The sequence below is a fragment of the Elephas maximus genome, chromosome X (genome assembly GCF_024166365.1).
Source record: "Elephas maximus indicus isolate mEleMax1 chromosome X, mEleMax1 primary haplotype, whole genome shotgun sequence".
Lineage (NCBI taxonomy): Eukaryota > Metazoa > Chordata > Mammalia > Proboscidea > Elephantidae > Elephas > Elephas maximus.
This window is the reverse complement of record NC_064846.1, coordinates 81333830-81361812: the sequence shown is the minus strand read 5'-3', so window position 1 is coordinate 81361812 and position 27983 is coordinate 81333830. Positions and strand designations below refer to the sequence as shown.

Below are 27983 nucleotides of genomic sequence, written 5' to 3'. Positions count from 1 at the left end.
TCTATCATTCTATTCTTTTCTAGGGTGTTTATTTTCATCCAATGGAGCATAGTTATAATAGCTACATTAGCATCTTTCCTGATAAGTCCAATATCTGGGTCATAGTGAGGTTGGAACCCGTTGTTGAGGAAGTTTAGATTGTATCTTGGATCTTTTGAATATTAATGTTGTTAAAATCCTCTGGAGAATGTTGATTTGGACAGAAGGATTAGCAGGCAATCAGTGGTGTCAGGTTCAAGCTGCAAGTAGTTTTTTGCCTTCTGTGGGCAGGGCAGTTCAGTTTGAAAAGTGCTATGCTGCTTTGGGTCTATCCCCACACATGTACCACTTAGGTCGTGGTTTCAGTGTCAGTTCAGTTTTTAAATCCTTTGTTTTGTTGCTTTATGCCTGTCTCATGCACAAGAAGCTCAAGGGTGAGCTTGAACCTTGTGAAGGTTCATACACAGTATTAAAAGGTTCTTTTTTTTTTCCAACTCCACGCACTTGACAGCCCTCAGGGATCACTTTTCCTGGGTCTCTGGTCAGAAAAATGGATTTTCTTTTAGAGGTCTACATGGTTGCTCCACGGCTGTTGCAGCAAAATTCTGCAACTGAAGCCACCCTTGAGGCAAAGCCAGAAAAATGAGATTTCTGCCCACACTGTTGGGACCACAGGTTGCTATTGTAGATTTTAGCCAGCATTGCACTACTGCAGAGTAGAAGTAGTGTGATGACTGGGACCTATTTTGGGTCAAATCTTGAGATAAAGGAGGAAAATAATGGGAAACTCACCCATTTACTGGTCACTTTTGCAAATTATGGCTCCCTTTTCCAATCTATTCCTTTTGTTTACTTTTTAGAGCCCTCAGATAGTTTCTCTCTAAATTACATCCAGAGATTTTAGCTGTAATTAGCAGGAGTGATAGACTGTAGTGGGCTTATTCCATCTTGGTCAGAACTAGAAGTCTAATATTGTGTTTTTAAAACTTAGGTCATACAAAACTCTAAGGAACTTTATTCCAAGTCAAATTAAACCTATATTTATTTAACCCTTACTAAACAGCAACACTTATTGGGCTAATATTACTAGTTGAAAATCTAAAAAAAATTATACAACTAGTTTTCTGTTTGCCTCACAAGCTCATAAAAATGAAAATATGAATAACTACATTTCTGAATAAGTTAAAGTTCAGAAAACATTTTGAAGATATATATATATGAATATCCATATATATACACACACACATATATTAGTAATATACATTTCCAGGCATTTTCACTTTGTATTTTTATTTTCCTGGACATGCCAACGAATGTTTCCTGTGTAACTATATACTGTTTAGTTATGAGGCACAATTTGGTGTGAAGATATTTGAGGTTCTCCAGTTACCACTATACTCTGATTTGTAAGATGTCTTGGGAAATTAGTCATTTTGGAAAGCTAAAGTATATATCATTTCAAGCAATAAAACTTTAGTTTTCACAGGTCTTAGCTATTTTAGATGGAAGTATTTTCGAAATACAATATGCACTCTTCCGACTTGTAAATAGACTATGAAAATCAATTAAACTGTCTTTCATGAGACTGAATCTTCATTATAAACATGATTTATTAAATAATGCTCTAATAATTGCTTAGACATGTTTGCCTTTTCATTAAAATATTTTTTAGCCTATTGCATCTTCTTTTTATAGTTTGTCTCTCACTCACCCTGTTTGCTGTCAATGGGCTTGCCTTTAGCAATTTCCTCTCACTCTTCTAATTTGCTGAATGATGTTGTTTTTAATTGTTTCTTCTAAGCACCAGCCGGAATATTGGTGGTTCAAGCCCACCCAGAGGTGTCTCAGATGTAAGGCCTGGCAATCTGCTTCCAAAAGGTCACAGCCTTGAAAACCCTATGGAGCAGCTCTTTCTGCTTGGCACACATGAGGTTGCCACGAGTCAGAACCAGTTCAATGGCAACTAAAAACAATCTAGTAAAAGGCAAAAAACGTTTAAGAAAATCCTGAGGGGCTCCTCCTTGACTATATTGTTTGGATCTTAACTTGTAGACTTGGTGACACTTTTCTGAGTTTGTTGGAGGAATTCCATATAAGTAAGGGATTACTATTGTGCTCCTGTAGTGAAGGCCTATAGTGAGTTAAAATGGCTACTTCATTGTGCACACTATGCAGTAGTGGAAGAGAGTGTGGTTTTTATGAACTATAACTTATGGCACTAGTTGTTTAATAAGTTGAACAGCTACAAACTCTTTTTGTTTAATATTGAATAAATAAGGCAAACAAAAACATTAGATGACATATTAAATTATTCTTAACACAGATGGAGTGGGGCTGAGATTGAGAGAAGAATGAAGTTTTTGTAGCGTCTTATGGCTCTTGGACTGAATGAATTTTAGTTCACTTCTAGGTCATTCTATCAATTTCCGTGTCCCAATGATAGACAAAGGGAAGTTAACAGGTCATGTTCACCACTGCTGATTTGTACAAAGGAAGGGTTTTGCATTCAGCTATCTGTACAATGTGAGATAATCTACTTTGCTGTCTTTACCAGTTTGGCAGAACTGAGGATATGGCAGAGGGAGAAGGATTTCCTTAGCTTCATCTCACTATGCTATAAGCTCCTGGAAGATATAGGAAACAAAATTTCTTTTTATTTTCCACCTTCTAAAACAATGTCTGGGACATAGTAAGAGCTCAGATAAGTTGTGAAGTGCTGCTTCCTCTTCTATTTCTTTAAAGAGTTTGTGTAGATTTGGTATTATTTCTTTCTGAAGTGTTTTGTAGAATTCACTGTTAAGCCATTGGGCCTGGATAAATCTTCCAACAGGGAAGATTTTTAATTACAAATTTAATTTCTTTAATAGTTATAGGGTGTTCAGTTAATTGTATTTCTCCTTGAATCAGCTTTGGTAGTTTCTGTCTTCAAAGAATTTCTTCATTTTCTCTAAGTTGTTGAGTCTCTAAGCATAAAGTTATTAACAGTCCCTAACCATACTTTTTATAGAGCCATGGTGGTGCAGTGGTTAAAAGATCGGCTGCTAACCAAAAGGTTGACAGTTCAAATCCACCATCTGTTCCTTGGAAACCTTATGGGGCAGTTCTACTGTGTCCTGTAGGGTGGCTATCAGTCCGAATCAACTTGATGGCAATGGGTTTGTTTTTTTAAACAAACTTTTTAATGTCTGTTTGATATACAGTGATACACCCTCTTTCATTCCTGATATTGGTAATTTGGACCTTCTCTCTCTCTTTTTTTTTTTGCTTTACAGTCTTTTTATTGAAGGTCCAGCTTTTGGTTTTATTGTATTTTTCTACTGATTTTGCTTTCTATTTCATTTATTTCTGCTCTTCTCTTTATTATTTCCTTTCTTTTGCTTTTTTTGAGCTTGATTTGCTCTTCTACTTATAATTTCTTAAGGTAAAGCTCAGGTCATTGATTTTCAAGCTTTTGTGTTTTCTAATATAAATGTTTAATGCTCTAAATTACCCTGTACACACTGACTTAACTGCATTTCACATATTTTGATATGTTGTGTTTTTATTTTAATTGCTTCAAAGCACTTTCTAATTTACCTTTTGGTTTCTTCTTTAACACATTAGTTACTACAAGTGTGTTGTTCAGTTTCTAAATATTTGGGGATTCCCCAGATATAGCTCTGTGATTGATTGCTAGTTTAATTTCATTACAGTCAGAGAACATCCCTCTAATGATTTTTCTTAAGCTTTTGATAAGGTTTGTTTTATAGCCTAGAATATGGTGGATCTTGGTCATTTCTCCTTGTGCACTTGAGAAGAATGGGTATTCAGCAGTTGTTGGATGAAGTGGACTACAAATGTTAATTAGGTCAAGTTGGTTGATAGTGTTCAAATCTTACACAGTTATTAATTTTCTGTCTACTTGTCTTAGCTATTACTAAGAGAAGATGTTAAAACCTCTAAATATAATTGTGGATTTATCTGTTTCTCTTTTCTGTTTTATCAGTCTTTGTTTCATACATTTTGAAACTCTGTTATTAGGTACATAAATATTCAGGATTTTTATTTTATATTAATGAATTTATCCCTTTATCAATATGATTGACCTTCTCTTTTATTCTTGATAGAATTTCTTTCCCTGAAATATTCTTTATCTGATACTAATATAGTTTAGCTTTCTTTTGATTAGTGTTCCACAGTGTATGTTTTCATTCGTTTATCTTTACTTACCTGTGTCTGTGTATTTAAAGTAGGTTACTTGTAGAAGGATGCAGGTTTTTTTTGTTTGTTTGTTTTTTAATTAACCCAGTATGACAATGTCTGCTTTTTAATTGATATCTTTAGACCATTCTGTATTTAATCTGTATTTAATGGTTGGGTTTAAATCTACCATCTTGCTTTTCTGTTTGTTCCATCTGTTCTTTGTTCCATTGTTTCTGCCTTCTGAATTAATTTTTTTTATGGTTATATATTATTTATTTATTCTATTTGTTGGCTCATCACTCTTCTTATTTTATAATGGTTGCATTAATGACATGATACACATTTTTAACTTATCACCATGAAAAGTTCCGTGGTATTATACAATTTCATGTATAATAAAATTCTTACAATAGTATACTTCTATTTCTCTTCTATTGAATGTTGTGCCATTGTCATAAATTTCAGTTTTACATATAGTACAAAACTCCCGATAAATTATTATTATTATTTTTAATTTAAACAGTGAATTAACTTTTAAAGTGATTAAAAAAAATTAAAGTATTTTCAATTTACCCCCATATTTATTATTTCCAGTGTGTTTCATTTCATTAAGCAGGTCCAAATTAAAATCTTATATTCTTTTTCTATTCTTTTGTAGTGTACATCTGCTAATGATGTATTTTTTCAGATGTTGTATCAGGGAGAAATAATTTCTTTTGCTTTCATTTTGGATATAGAGCTCTTGGTTAACAGATTTTTTTTTTTCCTTTCAGTATGTTAGAGGTGCTGCTCCATTGTATTCTGAGTTGCATTGTTTTCTATATGTTTGGTCCACTGTATGTAATGTGTCTTCCCCCCCACCCTGGCTATTTTTAAATTTTTCTTTTTTTCTCTGTATTTCAACAGTTTATGAAATGCCTTGGTGTTATTTTCATTATGTTTCTTTTTTGGGGGTTTGTTGAGCTTCTTGGCTATGTGGGTTTGGAAAATTTTCCGGGGGGTTAATTTTAAATTATTTTTTCTTCCTACTCTCACTTCTGGGACTCCAAAAATATGTATGTTAGGTTGCTTGATATTGTTCCATAGCTAACTGTTGCTACATCAGTTTTTGTATTTTTTCTCTCTGTCTTTCATTTTGGATCATTTCTATGTCTTCAAGTTCATCATATTTTTCTTCTGCAGCATCTAATCTATTGCTGCTAAAACAATTCCATGTATTTACCATCTCGTATATCATAACTTCATCTCTTGAATTTCTATTTGGCACTTTAAAAAAATATTCCATTTTATTCCTTATCATCTGCTTTCTTCTACCTTGTTGAACATATGGAATATAGTTATAATAGTTGTTTAACATTCTTCTTTGCTAATTCTATAATCTCTGTTATTTTCATTTGGTTTCTTTACTTGCTTTTTCTTTTTTTACGTGCTTGATAAATTTATTTTTGTAAGTTTTCATTTAATAACAGATATTGCAAATTTTACATTGTTGGGTGCTAGATATTTCTGTATTCTTTAAATATTTTGTGGCTTTCTTCTGGGTTGTAGTTAAGCTACTTTGATCCTTTTGCTGTTTGCTTTTCAATTTTGTTAGGCAAATCCCGAACTGCTTTTAGTCCAGGGTTATTTGGTCCTATTACTGAGGCACTATCCTTCTGAGGACTTTACTAAATGTCTCATAAATTATGAGGTTCTTCTGTCTGGCTGGTGGGAACATGAACTATTCCCAACCCTGTGGAATTCTAAAGATTGTTTTGCTTTATCGTTTTTTGGTGATTCTTTTTCTGGCCTCAATAGTTTCCTTATACACTTAAGCTGATCAGTATTCAAAGAAAGACTCTAGGGGCCTCTTTGCAGATATCCAGAGCTTTCTCTGTGCAGTTTTCACCTTTCCATGCACCTTCTCCTATCCAGTACTTTTGCTGCTCAAATTCTAGCCACCTGTCCTCCCTTAACTTTGTCTCCTCAACTGAGAAATACTCCCCAGCTGTTTGGATTCCTTCCAAACATATGTGGAAGGAATGTGGCCTATAAACTCTTTTTAGACAGTGTTGGGGCACTCAGAGTGGTGCAGTCACCTTATTTATTTCCCTTCTCTCAGGAACCACAATCTAGTGTTGTCTTTTGCCTAATGTCTGAAATCCATTGTTTCATGTATGGTGTATATATGAATATACCATAGACTGCCAAAAGAAGTAGCAAATATGTCTTGGAAGAAGTACAACCAGAATGCTGCTTAGAAGCAAGGATGGTGAGACTTCATCTCACATAATTTGGACATGTTATCAGGAGGGATCAGCCCCTGGAGAAAGACATCATGCTTAGTAAAGTAAAGGGTCAGCAAAAAAGAGGAAGACCTTCAATGAGATGGATTGGCACAGTGGCTGCAACAATGGGCTCAAGCATAACAATGATCATGAGGATGGTGCAGGACCAGGCAGTGCTTCGTTCTGTTGTACATAGGGTCTCTATGAGTCAGAATTTATTCAACTGCACCTAACAACAACAATATATATATGTTGATGAGAGAGTGAACCCTATTCCTATTACTCCATCATGGCTGTAAGCAGACAATCAGGTAGCCTTTTGGAGTGGAGGAGTGAGAACATTATTTGGGAGACAGGACACTTCTGTTCATATTAAGCTTCACTACTTGCTAGCCTTGTGGGCTTATCCAAGATAATTAACCTTTACAGCCTCAGTTTCCTCATCTGGAAAATGAGGCTATAAAATCTGTCCTACTCATCTTCAGTTGCTTCATATGCATGTGAAAGCTGGGAAATGAATAAGGAAGACTAAAGAAGAATTGATGGCTTTGAATTATGCTGTCAACAAAGAATATTGACTATACCATGGACTGCCAGAAGAGCAAGCAAATCTGTCTTGGAAGAAGTATAGCCAGAATGCTCCTTAGAAGCTAGGATGGTGAGACTTGGTCTAACGTACTTTGGGCATGTTATCAGGAAGGATCAGTTCCTGGAGAAGTACATCATTCTTGGTTAAGTAGAGGGTCAGTGAAAGTGAGGAAGACTTTCAACGAGATGGATTGAAACAGTGGCTGCAAGGATAGGCACAATCATAGCAACGATTGTGAGGATGGTGCAGAACTTGGTGGTGTTTCGTTCTGTTGTTCATAGGGTCACTATGAGTCAGAACCCATTTGATGGCACCTAGCAACAGCAAATCATCTTCACATAATTACTTATCTTTATTAAAATACTTGGCAAAGTATAACATGTAATGCAAAATCTATTGTTAATAGAGTTAATTATTCTATAACTAACTGGTCATTCTTATTGGAAATATTTCTTTTAACATACATCAATCTACCCCCATACCATTTGTATGTAAATCTAAAATAAATGAAATGTGTATTATTATATTACCATGCAAAAAGAAGGCTGGTCCTGTAACCTTTGTCTGTCTGATGAGAGTTCGATCTTTTAAAATTTTGGAAAATGCAAAAATTAAGTACAAAAATAGGTGTGATGTCCATATATGTGGATGCCTCTGTACAATTTTTTAATGTAGATTAAATATTGAAAATAAAAGGGCAGCATATTAAGCTCAGTGAATTCTATTAAAAGCTAAGTTGTTAAGCTTTTATGTAGTAAAAGCTTGATTAAATATACAGTAATGAATTTATACTTTGAACCTAATAAAATTTGAACATGTGTAAAGTAATTGCTACTGTGAATATGTTCTCAGAAGCTGTCACTTTATTCTGTCATTTACATTTAATGATCCTCATCTTCACAAAAAGCATTTCTCTCTATTCAGCTTATTCTAAAATTAACTTGCCAGAATTTGGAGATATTGCAAGAAAAATAAATTTCCACATCTTCTAAGCTTAAGGTCTAGTAACAGACATCTTGTCTACTCTAATACTAGGAAAAGGTATTCATTATTTGTTTACTGGGCTATGATTACTAAAATGCATTGTATGCATCTCTTCTCTTTAAGAATTATAATTGGCAAGTATTACTTAAATGGAAATATGAAACAGAAAGAGCTTTTATAATTTCTTTTAATACTTTCTCAGGGCACAAATAAATTGTACACTGACCTCATAATAAACACTTAACATTCTACATAATTAATATTTATGATTGCCAGCTACATAAGAACACATATTCATTGTGACTTGACTGAAAATTGCAAGACAATTTTTCTGTAGACATCCTCCACATAAATATATTAAAAGAAACACATCTACTATACTAAAAACCTTAATGTTTGCAATCAAAAAAGCATTAAAACCACCAAAACCAGTTGCCATCAAGTTGATTCTAACTGTGGCAACCACAATGGATATTCTGCATCTCAGATTATTTATCAACAATAATAATTTATTAGCTCTTAATGAAACCTGCATTTATTACAACTTTCAATATATTAAAAAAACCTGTAAACTACAAATACCTTATCATAAATCCAAATATCAAAACTTGTATTATAATAATAATTACATAATTATAATAAAAAAGATCAATTTTGGACAAATAGTTGGACAACAGAAGCATAAACTGGGTCTCAACTGGGTAACTGATTTTCTGTTTTATTTAACTCTGCTTGCATACAATCTCAACTGCGAATAGCTATACAGAATATATGCCAACTAACAACCAGTGCTATATAGCATTCCCTTAGCTATATAGACCATAAGTGTTGACTAAATTGTGTTTACTTTTACATTTCTAGTTCCCTGGAAATCTGTACAAGTAAATCACTTCTAACTTTCACTGTCAATAAAAATTTTGGCATTGCCACAAGCATTGAGTACTAAAATTTCACAATCTTGCCATTTACATTCTACATTAATACCTTTAAAATACAGTTTGCATTTTAAATTACTATTGAGAAAAGTTCTATAAAATTTCCCATTGCCCCACATTGGAAAAGTGATTGTTAATAAATTATTCATTATATTGATATAATCTAGATGTCCTATGACTTCACTTTAGTGAGAAGTTATCCTTAATACATTCTGTTGACCTTTATTTGTCATCCACACACCTCCATTTTACCCTCCCCTACCTCTCCTTCCACCCCACTCCTAGCCAGAATTACGACTGGTGTTTAAAATTTGTTTTAAAAAGATTGAAGTCATAACCTTTCACTTAGACTAGGCTTTCTTTCAGTGTTTTCTGAATTATATTTGTATAGTATATATTAAGAGTTAAGGGTAGTTGTGCCTGGAAACGAACAGCTGGATCAAATGACTCTTGTACAGAGTTGTTATACACCTAACATGCTTCTGGGTCCTTCTTCCTGATTATATTATTTGATGGCAATCAGACTAGATCTGAACCTATGGGATATACTACCCAGGGTTTGATCATTAGTATATTAAGCAATTGCTATTTTACTGCTAATATTTAATTCAGGTAACCTATAATAACCACATGCTCAAAGATGATCAAAATTTCTTACAATCTACAGCTTCACCTGTGAGTTGTGAAAACACATACTGCTCCAACTTATCTGGAAGTACTGAAAAACAAGAATCCTTTCCTTTCAAGTCACCACTCTCAGGGGCTGCTGATATATAAATGTGTCACCACAGATACTTGACAATTTTCCCATTTATTTAAGTTTAAGTGTATGTTGCATACATAACACAATTAATGTACTGTGTTCTGAACATAAGTCTAAAACCAATTTCAAAGGGGTCAAGGGAGCCAAAAGAACAAAGGTGATTCCCAATAATGTCTTTATTACTTCTCTTTAAGGCAGATTTTTTTTTTAAAGCAGAAGGTTAGAAAGTGGGCTATAAACAGCAGGGGTGGTAATAATTAAGATACTGTTTCCTGAAGAAGAGCTTAACACCATTTTGAGGACTTTGCTTACACGTAATACTTTTTATTAATGTATAGATCTAACTAATAAAACCAAAATGAAACCCGTTGCCGTACAGTCGATTTCAACTCACAGCGACCCTGTAGGACAGAGTAGAACTGCCCCATAGTGTTCCCAAGGCTGTAAATCTTTACGGAAGCAGACTGCTACATCTGTTGGGTTCCAACTGCCAACATTTTGGTTAGCAGCCGAGCACCTAACCACTGCACCACCAGGGCTCCTATATATCTAATTAATAGCATCTTAAAAATGAAGACGAATCATAGAATTTTTAAGCTAGAATTTTCTTAGTTATTATGAAGATTATATCTATCCCTCATTTCACAGCTGAATAAGCTGAGGACCTGAGATGTGAAGTAATATGGTTCAGAATTTGTTTTACTAGAAATACCTAATATATCCTAAGCTCTTTAATGTCCATTTCATTTTGTTCAGCACCTGCCATAGTGTAGAACACAAATTTACTAAACAAATGCCTTGTGGATGATAATCTTAGATATCAACTACAGGGCATTTCTGACTGATTATTTCAATAAAAAGATTGGAGGCTGACTTATTTTATTGCCAAAAAGCCTACCAATTCCTGCTGTAGGGAGAAGAATAATGACTCCCAAGATGTCTACATCTTAATCCCCAGAAACTGTGAATATGTTAGGGTATATAACAAAGGCGAATTAATGTTGCAGATGGAAATAAGGTTGCTAATCAAATAACCTTAAAATAGGGAGATTATTTTAGATTATCTGGGTGGGCCCAATGTAATCACAAGGGTCTGTAAATGCGGAAGAGAGAGGCAGAAATGTTAGTGTCTGAGTGAAGAAATGTGAGAAAGATTTAACTGGCCATTGCTGGCTTTGAGGATGGATGGGGACAACGAGCCAAAGAATGTGGGTAGCCTCTAGAAACTGGAAAAAGCAATAAAATGGATTCTCCCCTAGAGCTTCCAAAAATGAAGGCATCCCAACTGACACCCTGATTTTTAGCCCAGTGAAACTCATTTCAGATTTCTGACTTTCAGAATTGTAAGATAATAAATTTTTGTTGTTTTAAACCACTAAGTTCGTGGTAATTTGTTACAGAAGCAAACAGAAAACAAATAGAGTTTCCCTTGAACAGTGTTGGTGGCAATGACCTTCAATATATCTACACTATTCTGCAACATTCTGTTGACAAGCCAAGTATAGAAATTAGAATAAATATCACTTCAATGGTAAGGCCATTCGTTGTTGTTGTTAGCTGACACTGAGTCAGCCCCCAACTCATGGTGACCCCATATGTTACAGAACAGAGCTGATCCATGGGGTTTTCTTTTTGGCTGCAAGCTTTACAGAAGCAGGTCACCAGGCCTTTTCTTCTGTGGGGCCTCTGGGTGGGCCGGGCCACCAACCTTTCAGTTAGCAGCCAATCGCAAATTGGTAGGGCCATTAGTAACATCAAAATAAATGAATTTACTCAGATATTTTAATTTTTTACTCATTGGATAGGTGTAATTGTGCTCTCAATGAGACAATGTTGAATTCAGAATGGATTAAATGTTATCTGTATTATCCAGACAATATACAGTGGAGAATACTTTGATTACATATTTCTTTAGACATATGAAAAAGAAGAAAAGGCAATTCAGTGTTTTTCTATGACTACCAGCTCTTAAATATCTAAGGGGTATAGGAAGTAAGATTTGACTTTACATCAGTGCTTCTCAGACTTCAATGTACCTACGAATCACCTGAGGATCTTGTTCACATGCAGGTTCTGATTCAGAAGGTCTGTGGTGAGGCCAGAGATTCTGCAATTCTTAAAAAGCTCCCAGATGATGCCAAGGCTGCCACTCCATGGAACACACTTTCAGTAGGGATGATTTTATAGATACAGATAAACTCTACCAGAAAAGTTATTGGTTTCACATCACAACCAATACTGAGTTAAAAAGAAAATGTCTCTACATTAAGTACTACTAGTTGAAAAAACAAAACAAAACAACCTCAAACTGACCTTCAGCATCTTTTAACCATTCATTGGTGATAAAAGCGAGTGGGTGGGATAGGCTCTAAATAAAACCCCTGACGTAATTTTTTTCATTTTTTATTGTAGTAAATATATACATGATAAAAAATTGCCAGTTCAACAATTTTTGCATGTACAATTCAGTGACATTATGTTCATCATGTTGTGTAAACACCACACTTTTCCAAATTATTCCACCACAATTAACAGAAACTCAGTGCTCCCTAAGCAATGACCCCCCTCCTTGTCATTTCTACCCCTAGTAATCACTAATAAACTTTGGCCTCTATATACTTGCCTATTTCATGTAAGTGGGATCATACAATATATGTCCTTTTGTGACTGACTTATTTCACTCAGTATGTTTTCAAGATTGTTGTTGTTGTTAGCTTGTATCCATGCTGTTAGCATGTATCAGGAATTCATTTCTCCTTATGGCTGAGTAATAAAAATAGGCCATTGTATGGCTATACCATGTTTTGTTTATCTATTCAAACTGTTGATGGACATTCAGGTTGTTCATAATTTTTGGCTATTGTGAGTAGTGCTGCAATGAACATCAGTGTACACCTGGGTGGTAATTTTTGATAACTAATATGCATATTCAAAATAAGTTTGTGTTGTCATAGAGTAGCGGGGATGAGTCAAAGCTGAACATTCTAATACCTAATGTAATACTTTCCACTAATCAGAATATATTTTTTCTTCCACATTTTACAGTACTCTGAATCTCTTCCAATTGTTGCTCTGTTAAGGCAATTTCAATGTAACAAAAGCTTGGTCTATGAAAGGGCAAAGCTATTTAGGGAATGGATCTCAGATAATTACTTTCCTAAGTGGCACAGCTATTGCATCCATAAAACACACAATAGGTAGACCAAGCTAACCAAATAAAGAAGTATTAAAACAATACATTAAGTAGTAGAAAACTTACATAATGTTATAACCTACCCTTTGGTAAAACTCAATAAAGAAATACTTTCATCATCACTTGATACTTGATAGTTGGAAAGAGTAGTATACAGGTCATGCCACTGAAGCCATTGGAGATCAACCCAATGATCTCTCTTCCTCTAAGCCTCAGCCTTTCTATAAAAATTTTTCATCTCCACTGAGAGAAAAAGGAAAACACCATAGGCCTGTTCTCAACAGGGCTGAAATACTTATAGGCTCAGAAAGAGAGATATCGGGGGGAAAAAATCCAAACACACACACACACATGTATTTTTTTTTTTAATTAAATAAATACAGGGCCTCACTTTAGCTCTCTAACCGGTAACCTAGTTATTAAGAGTGCAGACTCTAGAATGACATTTGCCTTCAAGTCCTGGCTCTGTACTTCCTAGCTGTATGACTTTAGGCAAGCTACCTTACTTTTCTGGCACTGGTTTCCTCATCCACAAAAGAGATAAAAATAGTATTTACCTCATAGAGTTTCTATGAGAATTCAATGATGCAACACATATAAAGACCTCACACTACCTGGTACACAGTAAGTACTCAATAAATGTTAGGTATTATTACTTAAACAGTTCATATTAGATGCAGAAGAGTGAAAAACAGAAAGAAACTCATGGACACTAAAGAAAAGAAGAGCTTTAAATTCAGGAAATATCCAGAGGAATATTTGAGACCCATGTACAAACTATTGTCTACGTGAGTAAAGCACCTACTTTGGGCATGTAGGAGTCACATGTTTGCATGGTTGTTTTAAGAATCTTAAAAGAAATGCAAACAGAAGCCTGTACACCAATGTTTATTGCAGCACTTTTCACAATAGCCAGAAGGAGGAAACAACTAAAATGTCCATCAACAGATGAATGGATAAATAAAACGTGGTATATACAGACAATGGAATAGTGCTCGGCCATAAAGAGAAATGAAGTCCTGATGCATGCCACAATATTGATGAATCTTTAAAAACATCATGCTGAGTGAAGTAAGTCAAAAGGACAAATACTGTATGATTTCACTTATATAAAATAAGAAAGTATACAGAAACCAAAGATTATTAGTGGTTACCAGGGGTGGAATGGAAAGGAAAAGGGACAGTTTTTGCTTAGGGGGCATTACGTTTATGTTAATAGTGTTGGAATAATTTGGAAAAGAACAGTGAGAATGGGTGCACAACTTGAAGAATATGATCAATGTCACTGAATTGTGTATGTAGAAATTGTTGAGAAGGCATATGTTTTCTTATGTACATTTTCACCATAATAAAAAAAAAGAAGCTTAAAAGGAATTGTCCCCAATTCCAAGGGAAGAGAAGCTAAGTAGATATTTACCTAAAGTTTTGCCACTCTGACAAATAACAGGCTTAAAAATGATAAAAAAATCAACCTAATTGTACAAGTCCACTTGTAAAACAACAGGATACCAAGAAGGTAGGACAGTTGCTACTACAGATTTCTTTACAGATGGTAGATGTAAAGTGTAGCATTTCGTTGACATGGTGTAATCTCATTTATACAGTTGCCATGTATGTACCGAGATCTGTGGTTTAATCAAGGAAATTTTGCTATTAGTTAGCCACAAGATGATTCTCCATTTGCAGAGACAAGTTTCAATGTATTGCATGAAATTTTATGCAAGCTGGAAAGGTACCAGGCTATCAGTGACAGCTCTTGAATATACTAACCTCTCCAGGCTCCTTTTTATGCAGAATTATCTCTCTCTAGAATTATCATCCTTTACTTCCAAACTAGTATATCTCAACGGAGTATACTCAATGAAAGTACATTAACACATCACCAATTTCAATTATAACTCTTAACTGACTCTACTGTAAAATCAAATCAACAATTTGAATATTTTTATCCTGTTGGTGATTGCACTAAACAAAAACATAACTCCCTCTAGAAGCACAGTACAATTTTAAAAGCAGAATTAATTAAATATTTTAAATAAGTTTCATACAAAATGTAATGCCATCTTTTTCAACCATGACTAAGAGAGTGTGTTTTCATAAAATACCTAAAAAGGGATGTAAGTATACACCATTTGGCCAAGTATAGAAATCACTCCTTTTGTGGAAGTGGTATGGTGTTCATGGAAAACACTGTAGAATAACACACACACACACATTGAGCTGGGATCCAGCGGTTTAGAACCTAGCCAAAGCTCTGCTAAAAACTCATAGCATGACAATAGTTAAGCATTGCTTGGTGATTAAAACAGACCTAGGTTTTCATCCTGACTTTGACATTCAGTAGCTGTGTGGCCCTGGGCAAATCAACTGCTTTGAGCCTCTGATTTCTCATTTGTAAAATGGGAAATAACACTAGATACTATCTAATAGGGATGTTGTGAGACTTAAATATGATAAAATGTATAAAATTCTTAGCACAATGCCTGAGGCTAAGTGTCTCATAAGTATTAGCATTTATTAATGTTGATAAGATACTTTAATGCTCTAGGCTTCAGCTTCCTCATATGTAAAATGAGAAGATTGGCTTATTGCTAGAAAGTCCCTTCCAGCTCAAATTCTTCATCTTAAATGAGAAAATCAAATTCCTTCCACTCATTCAGATGGGAATTGTAAAATAAGCCTTAAAACACACGTGCCTAACTCTTCAATTTTTTTTTCATTATTTTATTTTAAGCCCTCTAAAGTGAGAAATGTATTCCTAAGCACCAAATCTATCCAGTTTTCTAACTTTTAACAGTTTTGTGTCTTGGCCTAGCATGTAAATGTCTAGGAAAGTCTTATTAATTACAATGCTACAAGTTAAAACATTTGAGGGAATTCACAAGATGTAGGTAATAAGAAAAAAGGTCAAGGAGAAAGGATTTTCTATTATTACAAACAATATTCATAGTTAACTTGTGATAATTTGTGGCAGTGATTTTCAAATTTACAGGTTATGATATCCTTCTGGACTGCTTTATATCCATATCCCTGAATTTCAAACCTTTACATGACATTGGGAAGGAGCCTCAAAGTGAAAGAGCAGCCAAAGTGAAACCTGTAAAAAGTCTCTATATTAAACCATGATCACACTTTCCTTCAAGTAAAACTTGAGCTCTGTGGAAAATGCAATTTGAAGCCCAAGGGGTAGCAAAAATGACAACGGATATACAATGACAATTATGGCAACCATCGCAATGATTAGCTCTGATGCAAGAGATATACATATGGAAACTGTCAGTGATAGCCAATGTAAGACAGCAATTGCAAGATATAATGCAATAAAAAAGTGAGTAATCAGTAGATTTTAAAAGGAAGATACACGGTGTAATGTCATCAAAGAGAAGTACAGAACAATGGAATATCCCCTAACTTAGTATTTTTCAAAAACAGAAAAAATTACAGGCAGTACCACTGCTGGGATTATGTTCCCTTGGCCTTATTTATGAGGATATATTTGGAGGCCACCCACTACCAAGAGATCTCGATGATGCCTTTTCTCTGACATATTCAGGCGTTTTCAGTCACTGATGCCTTTTCTCTGACATATTCAGGTTTTTTCATTCACTAGAGGGTCTCTAAGGAGTCCTGGTCGCACAGTGGTTAAGCACTCAGCTATTAACAGAAAGGTCGGTGATTCAAATTCACCATTTGCTCCAAGGGAGAAAGATGTGGCAGTCTGCTTCCATAAAGATTACAGCCTTGGAAACCCCAGGGGCAGTTCTACTCTGTCCTACAGGGTCACTATGGATCAGAATCGACTCAATGGCAACGGGTTTTTTGGTTTGGAAAAGGTCTCTTGCCTGACAGTGATGAATAATTTTCACATATATACAGTTTTCTCCATAGCAATATTTGTTCATTTCCCAGGAAATTGTCTTCTAGGGGAAAAAAATAACATACATGGCTATACCTATTTCAGTTAGTCAACCAGAAGCTGTGGGCAGGGGATTAAAAAAGAAAATGGCATGATCACAACCATTAAGGACGTATTTAAAATTCAGCTGAGGTTTTAAAATTGTCTGACACAAAGAACAAATAAGAAGACAACATAAATCAGGCTATAAATGACAAAAAGAAGCACTGCTGTAGGAGTTCCAAAAATGAAACTCAATAATGGTTGGGTTAGTGTTAGAAAGGACTTATGGAGAGGTGCAACTTTAGACGAGCTTCCAAAATAAGTATTTGAATAAGTAGAGGGAGGGCATCCTTGGTGAAGGGAGTGGCAGTGGTGCAAAGAGCAAAGTTCCAGAGGTAGATTGCTGAGACATTAAAGAGAGTTGTGCACCAAAGAATAGGGTAAAATAAGGTTTCTGTGGAAGAATGAGGCAGATTAAGAAGCTCTTTGAAATCCAGGTGGAATTGGTCTTGAAACAATAGAAAATAGGAATCCAAGAAGGTTTTGGTGAAGGGAAATTACTTGATAAAAAATATATTCACGGACCGTTATTATCCAGAATGCATTAGAAGTTATAGCTAAGGTCAGGGGATATGCGGCATAGATGAAGGTTGGTTAGAAGGCTCCTATAGTGACTGGGTAGGAAGTGATGAGAGTTTAGATTGTAGAAAAAGGGAAGGATGATATGAGAGAGCTTTCAAAGGAAATTTCACCAAGACTTGATAATCTCTTAATTAGGGGAAATGAAGAAAAATCCAGATCCCTCTGTGAATAGTTGGGGTCAATAATCAGACAAAAAAAAAAAAAAAGCCCGTTATGGTCGACTCGATTCCAACTCACAGCGAGCAGAGTAGAACTGCCCCGTAGAGTTTCCAAGGAGCAGCTGGTGCTCGAACTGCCGACCCTTTGGCCAGCAGCCGGGGTCTTAACCACTGCGCGACCAGGGCTCCTATAATCAGACACTGGAGCAGAATTAACAACACTATTTTTTTCCATTGACAACAGACAGGCAGTTTGTTCTGACTATTGCTGAATAATATAGCCCCTCCAGTGAGGGGGAGATGGACAGGGTCCCTCAAAACAGAATTTGACTTTGGCGGTTCTAGCAGAGACACAGGAAGAAGGACTTAATGGTACCAAACCTGAAGAAGGACTTAATGGTACCAAACCCGAACCAGGAACTGAAGCTGTATAAGACATCGTTCCAAGAAGAAAAAAGAACAGAAAGAAAATTTCTCACTGAGTCTACAATTCTGAACAGATTCACGGGAGATCCACTGTGTAGACTCAGTGAGAAATTTTCTTTTTGTTCTTTTTTTCTTCTTGGAACGATGTCTTATACAGCTTCAGTTCCTGGTTCAGGTTTGGTACCATTAAGTCCTTCTTCCTCTGTCTCTGCTAAAATCTGCTAGAACCGCCAAAGTCAAATTCTAGAATCTCTTCAGAGTTGAAGGTTCAAAATAACTGAATGACACCTAAAATTAGAGCCCCTTGAAGTTGAATCCATTTGAATAATTAGGGGTTTTTTTTTTTCCTCCAAAGAGTTCCTCATCTCAATAATTTCTATTCCACAAAATTTCTCTCCATTATTCCAAACTTGGTATCTGTAGATTAAGAATCTACCTTCTCAAATTTATGTGGCCCATTTTGGGGCTGGGCTGGGTATGCTCAGTGGGCCAGATTCAAAGTAACTGGCAGACTCCTCCCCATCCACTGGCGCTTGAACCAATACCAGGTCAATGCCCCAATCCTTCCCGCACTCTGCCTTGACAGCGCTAAGCCCATCTCCCTCCGACGAAAGTGAAAAGGCGCCTGCGCAAACTCCTAGTCCATTCCCCTCGCCAGGAGCCCCACCTCTCACAAGATAGTAATGCGCAGGCGCTGCGCCCTCCTTGCGTTTGGTTAGGGCTCTGAGAAATCTACTGTCCAGTGAAATCTAGAAGTGGTAGAATTCATTCCCCTCCTTTCTTCAGAGGTAGAGGCGCCACCTTCTTCTACTAGGGGGCTAGAAGAGAAACCCAAACGTCGCCCTTTCAGAGAGCGAGGCCCCTTGCTCTCTTGTAACACTGTCTCCCTGTCTTCATCTCATTATAACATCATGCTGCCGCCAGCTTTTGCCCAAAGGGTATATATATAGTCAGTTGGCTCCCCAGAAGCCACACCAGTTTGTTGGCTGCCTCTTTAAGCAGCTGGACCTACGGGCCCTCCACTGGGCACAGCAGTAGCCGGGTGCCTTGCCCTCCCGCCTTCGCCCTTCACACCCACCCACGTTGGGTGCTTACCTCGGGGGTGGTGCGGTCACGGGAGGGATCAGAAGATCCTAGATCCGGCCAGTGCTGGGTCAGGCGGATTCAGCGAGATTTTTCGTGGGTCTCCACTGCCGCCTCAGACAATGAAATCAGCGTGTCCGATCATCAATTCTCATCATGATCGTGACGTCACAAAAGACAGCGGCCAATGGGAGCCCGAGATCAGCTCCGGACAGTCCCTGGCCTCTGCCCAGAACCCAAGAGTGGGGAGGGGGAACAGAGATGGCTGCTTGCAGTGGGGCTGCCTACTCCCTGTACAGATCAGCTGAATCTATGGCCAGGCATCTCTGAAGCGCTCCCCCCTCCCCAGTAGCTCTGAATGTCCAGCATCTCTGTGAGTCCAAACCAAACCAAACCCGTTGCCGTCCAGTTGATTCCGACTCATAGCGACTCTAGGACACAGTAGAACTGCCCCATAGGCTTTCCAAGGCTGTAATCTTTATGGAAGCAGCCTGCCACATCTTTCTCACGTTGAGGGGCTGTTGGTTTTGAACTGCCGACCTTTCAGTTACCATCGAAGCGCTTAACCCCTGCCACCAGGGCTTCCTTCACTGTTACCACAGTAGCTATATACTAACCGCTTGAGCGGTGCTGCCTGGTCTTCCAGCAGAATTGTCGCATACTACCAAGATCAAGTGACTGCATTAAAAAATAACAATACTCTTTTGTGGTCGGTGTTCAACTTGACAGAGATATATTCAGTGCTATCAAAATCAAGAAGGCACCTTTTCTTTAGCCTTTGAAATTTGTTAGTAAGAGCGAGTGTACTGTTATATGTGATTGGCTGACTCTAGCGACTGAGACAAGCAATTAAAATCCCTTGCGCCTAACTTCAATTCCTCTTCTGCCAGAAGTTACTTGAGTGATCATCATTATACCATTACAGAAAGCAACCTTAAGCAACATGTTGTATCAGTCAACACGAACTAGATACACTTTTCTGGATGCCAAGAGAGATGTATAATTCATTGGTTCTCCAATATTATAGAACTTAAATATTATTGGGGAGAAAAGATCAGTACACATGAAACTTTCACAACAACGAAATAAAGTACGTGATCATGTGCTCATCATGAACGACAGACAAGAGCTACATAGAATGATGAAGGGAGACATCAGTGAGGTGGGAATAGTCGAAGAAGTATTATACATTGTAACTGAATCTTGAATGGTGGATAGGACTGAAGGTGCTGTTTTAAAGAGGAAGGACTAGGCAAAGATAGGAAAGTAGAAATATGTGTTATAAACATATGAGAAAGTCCCTCATGAAATCAGCCTGACGAATAGAATGTTTACGTTGAGGACTAATGAAAGATAGGATAGACTAATTGTAACAGCTTTTGAAAACAGGCATAGAACTTTGACTTGACTGTTGTTGTTAGGTGCCAAGAAACGATTTTGACTCATAGGGAACCCCTGAGTAGAACTGCCCCATAGGGTTTTGTAGTCTGTATTCTTTATGGGAGCAGATTGCCAGGTGTTTCTCCTGTGAAGCCTCTGGGTAGGTTCAAACCACCAGCCTTTCAGTTAGCAGCCCAGCACTTAACCATTGAGCACCAACCAACAAACCCATTGATATTGAGTTACTTCCAACTCATAGTGACCCAGAGCTTCTTAGAAGCCATCAAAGACCCTGGAGGGGGAACCTCAACCCTCTCCAGTCAATGATCTACACAGCAGCTTGTGTGATTTCTTAAAACAAAAGTCAAATCTTGTCCAGCTCCAGACCGTCTAACGGCTTCCGTTCACACATAGCATAAAATGCAAATTTCTTTTTTTATTGTACTTTAGATGGTTTACAGAACAAACTAGCTTCTCATTAAATAGTTGGTGCACAAATTGCTTTATGACGTTGGTTAACAACCCCATGACATGTCAACACTCTCCCTTTTCAACCTTGGGTTCCCTATTGCCAGCTTTCCTGTTCCCTCCTGACTTCTAGTCCTTGCCCCAGGGCTGACGTGCCCCTTTAGTATCCCTTTGTTTTATGATGGGCCTGCCTAATCTTTGTCTGAAGGGTGAACCTTGGGAGTGACTTTATTACTGAGCTAAAAGGGTATCCAGGGGCTATACTCTCAGGGTTACTCCAGCCTCTGTCAGGCCAGTAAGTCTGGTCTTTTTTCATGAGTTAGAATTTTGTTCTACATTTTTTTTCCAGCTCTGTCCAGAGCCATCTATTGTGATTCCTGTCAGAGCAGTCAGTGGTGGTAGATGGGCACCATCTAGTTGTACTGGACTCAAGCTGGCGGAGGCAATGGTAGATTGGTCCATTATTCCTTTAGACTAATCTTTTCCTTGTATCTTTAGTTTTCTTCATTCTCCCTTGTTTCTGAAGGGGTGAGACCAGTGTAGTATCTTAGATAGCTGCTCACGGGATTTTAAGACCCCAGACACTACTCACTGAAGTAGAATGTAGAACATTTTCTTTACGAACTATGTTATGCAAATTGAGCTAGATGTTCCCCCAAGACCATGGTCCCCACAGCCCTCAGCCCAGCAATTCAGTCTCTCAGAGAATTTGGATGTGTCTATGGAGCTTCCACGGCCTTGCCTTCTACAAGTTGTGCTGGCTTCCCCAGTATTGTGTACTGTCTTACCCTTCACCAAAGTTACCACTTATCTATTGTCTATTGAGTGTTTTTCCATCTCCATCCCTCCCCTCCCTTGTAACCATCAAAGATTGTCTCTTTTTGTGTGTAAACCTTTTCATGAGTTTTTACAGTAGTTGTCTCATACAATATTTCTCCTTTTGTGATTGACTTATTTCAGTCAGCATAAGGCCGTCCAGATTCATCCATGTTATGAGATGCTTCGCAGATTCATCATTGTTATTGTTAAAATGCAAATTTCTTTTCACAGTCTTAAGGCCCTAAATGATTTGTTTGGCCTTTGCCAATTTTTTGACCTCATTTTCTGCACTCTACCACTAACTCATCTTCCAATCACACTGGCCTTCTCTTCATTTTAAAAACACGTCAAGCTTATGTCCATATCAGGTCCCTTGCACTGTTGTTCCCTGTGAGCTCTGTATGACTGACTCCCTCACTTCATTCAAATCTCTGATTAAATGTAATCTCTTCAAAGAGGCATTCCTTATTTAAAATTGAAATCTTCTCAACACTCCCTATACCCACTTTCCTTATTTTACTTTTATTCACAGCACTTACTATTATTTAACATACTCTATATTTATATTTTTTACATAGTTACTGCAAATGTAAGCTCTACAAGGGTAGTTTTTTGTCTGTTTTGTTTATTACTGTATCACTAGCATCTAGAAGAGTCCAGAATGGACAGAAAGTAGATAAATCAATAAGTACTTGTCAAATGAATGAAAGAAATTTTTCAAGTGATTAGTCAGTCAGTAATTTGCAGTTTTAATCAGATTGGAGATAGGCTCAAATGAGAGACATAGCTGTAGTGATAATCCAAGTTAATGATGACTTAGGCCTACATCAAGGTGCTTCCAGCAGAAATGAAGAGAAATGGTTGAATCAGAGATTTTTCAAAGAAGGAATGATAAGGGTGAAAATGGAGGACTCAGAGATGAGCTATGACTGATTAATACATTTGATAAACACCTACCATGTACCTGGAAGTGACATTAATATGAGAGGAACAAAATGGCAATGTGTCTATCCTTGAAGAAATTATAGTCCAATTGACAAGGAAAGAGATATATGATACCAGAGTACTAAAGAAGGCAGTTAAATTAAATTTACCTAGTTTCTCATTCCTTTTTTCCCCTCACACTCCAAGTTCAAAAAAAAAAAAAGTTCAAGCCATTAGTAAATCCAGTAGGCTATACCTTCAAAATATGCCCCAAGTCTGAGCGCTTCTTACCTTCTCCATCACTACTACACTAGTTAAGGTCAGTATCACCTCTAGCTTTACTGCAAAAGAATCTCATACGGTTTCCCATTTTCCGCTCTTGTCCTTATCCAATACTTTCTTTTAACATTAGTCAGAAAATTCTCTATAAACTATGAGTCAGATCTTATCACTCACATCACATAAAGCCCTCCACATGCTTCCCATTGCATTAACCATAAAGCCCTAAATCTTTGCTATGGCTTATTTCCCACCACTTTTTCTGCCCTGGCTCAGTATGCTATAGCTACAAAGTCCTTTTTTTTTCTTTCTGTAAATTCTGTTCCCATTTCAGAGCCTTAAAAAAAATCCCCCTTGCTATGCCTTCTTCTTGGAAAGCTCATGGCCTGAATATCCACATAACACATTCTTCACATCACTCATGATCTCTGTTCAAATATTACCTTCTCGGATGGGCATTCATGGACCAATCTCCTTAAAACAGCACCCACAAATCACTCTCTCAAGGGAATACTGCATGGTTTAAAATCATGAAAGGTGTGCATCAAGGTTGTATCCTGTCATTATGCTTAAAATAATCCTAGAAGCTGGACTAGATGAAGAAGAATGCGGCATCAGAGTTGGAGAAAGACTTATCAACAACCTGTGATATGCAGATGACACAACCTTGCTTGCTGAAAGCGAAGAGGACTTGAAGCACTTACTAATGAAAATCAAAGACTATAACCTTCAATACGGATTACACCTCAACATAAACGAAACAAAAATTCTCACAACTGGACCAATAAGCAACATCCTGATAAACGGAGAAAACACTGAAGTTGTCAAGCATTTCATTTTGCTTGGATCCACAATCAATGCCCACAGAAGCAGCAATCAAGAAATCAAACAACACATTGCATTGGGCAAATCTGCTTCAAAAGACCTCTTTAAAGTGTTAAAGAGCAAAGATGTCATCTTGAGGACTAAGGTGTGCCTGAACAAAGCCATGATGTTCTCAATCACCTCATATGCATGCAAAAGCTGAACAATGAGTAAAGAAGGCTGCAGAAAAAATAATGCATTTGAATTATGGTGTTGGTGAAGAATATTGAATATACCATGGACTGCCAGAAGAATGAACAAATCTGTCTTGGAAGAAGTATAGCCAGAATGCTCCTTAGAAGGGAGGATGGCAAGACTTCATCTCAACTGCTTTGGACATGTTATCAGGAGGGAACAGTCCCTGGAGAAGGACAATATGCTTGGTAAAGTATTTGTTATTGTTGTTGTTAGGTGCCCTTGAGTCGGTTCCAACTCATAGCAACCCTATGCACAACAGAATGAAACACTGCCCGGTCCTGCGCCATCCTTAAATCGTTGTTATGCTCGAGCTCATTGTTGCACCCACTGAGTCAATCCACCTCGGTGAGGGTCTTCCTCTTTTCCTCTGACCCTGCACTCTGCCAAGCATGATGTCCTTCTCCAGGGACTGATCCCTCCTGACAACATGTCCAAAGGAAGTAAGCCGCAGTCTCGCCATCCTTGCCTCTAAGGAGCATTCTGGTTGTACTTCTTCCAAGATAGATTTGTTTGTTCTTTTGGCAGACCATGGTATATTCAATATTCTTTGCCAACACTACAATTCAAAAGCGTCAACTCTTCTTCGGTCTTCCTTATTCATTGTCCAGCTTTCACATGCATATGATGCGATTGAAATACCATGGCTTGGGTCAGGTGCACCTTAGTCTTCAGGGTGACATCTTTGCTCTTCAACACTTTGAAGAGGTCCTTTGCAGCAGATTTACCCAATGCAATGCGTCTTTTGATTTCTTGACTGCTGCTTCCATGGCTGTTGATTGTGGATCCAAGTAAAACGAAATCCTTGACAACTTCAATCTTTTCTCTGTTTATCATGATGTTGCTCATTGGTCCAGTTCTGAGGATTTTTGTTTTTTTTTTTATGTTGAGGTGTAATCCATGCTGAAGGCTGTGGTCTTTGATCTTCATTAGTAAGTGCTTCAAGTTCTCTTCACTTTCAGCAAGCAAGGTTGTGTCATCTGCATAACACAAGTTGCTAATGAGTCTTCCTCCAATCCTGATGCCCCGTTCTTCTTCATATAGTCCAGCTTTTCGGATTATTTTCTCAGCATATAGATTAAATAGGTATGGTGAAAGAATACAACCCTGACACACACCTTTTCTGACTTTAAACCAATCAGTATCCCCTTGTTCTGTCCGAACAATTGACTTTTGATCTATGTAAAGGTTCCTCATGAGCACAATTAAGTGTTCTGGAATTCCCATTCTGCACAGTGTTATCCATAGTTTGTTATGATCCACACAGTCGAATGCATTTGCGTAGTCAATAAAATACAGGTAAACATCCTTCTAGCATCCTCTGCTTTCAGCCAGGATCCATCTGACATCAGCCATGATACCCCTGGTTCCACGTCCTATTCTGAAACCGGCCTGAATTTCTGGCAATTCCCTGTCGATATACTGCTGCTGCTGTTTTTCAATGATCTTCAGCAAAGTTTTGCTTGCTTGTGATATTAATGTCTGTCAGTTTATCGTACTGTGGGGGCTTGTGTGTTGCTGTGATGCTGGAAGCTATGCCACCAGTATTCAGATATGAACAGGGTCACCCATGGAGGACAGGTTTCAGCTGAGCTTTCAGACTAAAACAGACTAGGAAGAAATACCTGGCAGTCTACTTCTGAAAAGCATTAGCCGATGAAAACCTTATGAATAGCAGCGGAACATTGTCTGATATAGTGCTGGAAGATGAGCCCCCCAGGTTGGAACGCACTCAAAAGATGACTAGGGAAGAGCTGCCTCCTCAAAATAGAGCCAACATTAATGACATGGATGGAGTAAAGCTTTTGGGACCTTAATTTGCTGATGTGGCATGACTCAAATGAAAAGAAACACCTACAAACATCCATTAATATTCAGAACCTGGAATGTACAAAGTATGAATCTAGGAAAATTGGAAATCATCAAAAATGAAATGGAATGCATAAATACCTACATCCTAGGCGTTAGTGAGCTGAAATGGGCTTGTACTGGCCATTCTGAATTGGGCAATCATATAGTCTACTATTCTCGGAATGACAACTCAAAAAGGAATGGTGTTGCATTCATTGTCAAAAAGAACGTTTCAAGATCTATCCTGAAGTACAATGCTGTCAGTGATAAGATAATATCCATACGCCCACAAAGAAGACCAGTTAATACGAATATTATTCAAATTTACACACCAACCACTAGGGCCAAAGATGAAGAAATGGAAGATCTTTATCAGCTGCTGCAGTCTGAAATTGACCGAACATGCAATCAAGATGTGTTGATAATTACTGGTGAATGGGATGCAAAAGTTGGAAACAAAGAAGAAGGATGAGTAGTTGGAAAATATGACCTTGGTGATAGAAACAATGCCGGAGATCGAAAGACAGAATTTTGCAAGACCAACGACTTCTTCATTGCAAATACCTTCTTTCACCAACATAAACAGCAACTGCACACATGGACCTCACCAGATGGAACACACAGAAATCAAATTGACTACATCTGTGGAAAGTGACGATAAAAAGCTCAATATCATCAGTCAGAACAAGGCCAGGGGCCAACTGTGGAACAGACCATCAATTGCTCATATGCAAGTTCAAGCTGAAACTGAAGAAAATCAGGGCAAGTCCACGAGAGCCAAAATATGACCTTGAGTATATCCCACCTGAATTTATAGACCACCTGAAGAATAGATTTGATGCATCGAGCACTAGTGACCACAGATGAGGGAGTTGTGGAATGACATCAAGGACATCATCCATGAAGAAAGTAAGAGGTCACTGAAAAGACAGGAAAGAAAGAAAAGACCAAGATGGATGTCAGAGGAGACTCTGAAACTTGCTCTTGAGCATCGAGCAGCTAAAGCAAAAGGAAGAATTGATGAAGTAAAAGAACTGAACAGAAGATTTCAAAGGGCCTCTCGAGAAGACAAATTAAAGTATTATAATGACATGTGCAAAGAACTGGAGATGGAAAACCAAAAGGGAAGAACATGCTCAGCACTTCTCAAGCTGAAAGAACTGAAGAAAAAAATTCCAACCTCAAGTTGCAATAGTGAAGGATTCCATGGGGAAAATATTAAACGAAGCAGGAAGCATCAAAAGAAGATGGCAGGAATACACAGAGTCATTATACCAAAAAGAATTAGTCGATGTTCAACCATTTCAAGAGGTGGCATATGATCAGGAACCAATGGTACTGAAGGAAGAAGTCCAAGCTGCTCTGAAGGCACTGGCGAAAAACAAGGCTCCAGGAATTGATGGAATATCAATTGAGATGTTTCAACAAACAGATGTAGCGCTGGAGGTGCTCACTCATCTATGCCAAGAAATAGGGAAGACAGCTTCCTGGCCAACTGACTGGGAGAGATCCATATATATGCCTATTCCCAAGAAAGGTGATCCAACCCAATGTGGTAAAGTATAGGCTTAGGAAAAAAGAGGAAGACCCTGGACGAGATGAATTGCCACGGTGGCTGAAACAATGGTCTCAAACATAGCAACGATTATGAGGACGGTACAGGACTGGACAGTGTTTCCTTCTGTTGTGCATAGGGGTTACTATGAGTAGGAACTGAATGGTCAGAGCCTTTCTATGTTTTATTTTCTGCATAAAACTATGGGAAATCATATTTTTTGCTTGCTTACTTGTTTATTTTACTGTCCCACAAGAATAAAAGGTCCAAGGCGGTAAAAACCTTGTAGCTCTTAGCTGTTATTATATTCTCAGTACCTAGAACTATACCAGGAATTTAGTAGGCACTCAAGGAACCTTTGTTGAATAAACGAATGCAGTAAAGCATATATTGGATGGTGCAGGTTAGAGTAATATGAATTCAGAGATAAGAGAGGTATCTCTAATAATATGCCTTCAGTAGCTGTACTTTTCCTGTTCCAAACATACTTATTAAATTTGTGCATGAGGAAATCTGGGAGGAATATTTAAAATTTGAATGTTAACCAAG

General features: G+C 37.5%; 1 protein-coding gene across 1 annotated transcript in view; it reads right to left on the bottom strand.

Moving 5' to 3' along the window:
* Window positions 1-19227, bottom strand: part of HDX (highly divergent homeobox) — a 166582-nt gene extending 147355 nt beyond the window's left edge. The window contains exon 1 of the mRNA XM_049872844.1: window positions 19112-19227. The gene's annotated coding sequence lies outside the window, so the exon portion shown is untranslated. The remainder of the gene's footprint in view (window positions 1-19111) is intronic.
* Window positions 19228-27983: the final 8756 nt, after the last annotated feature.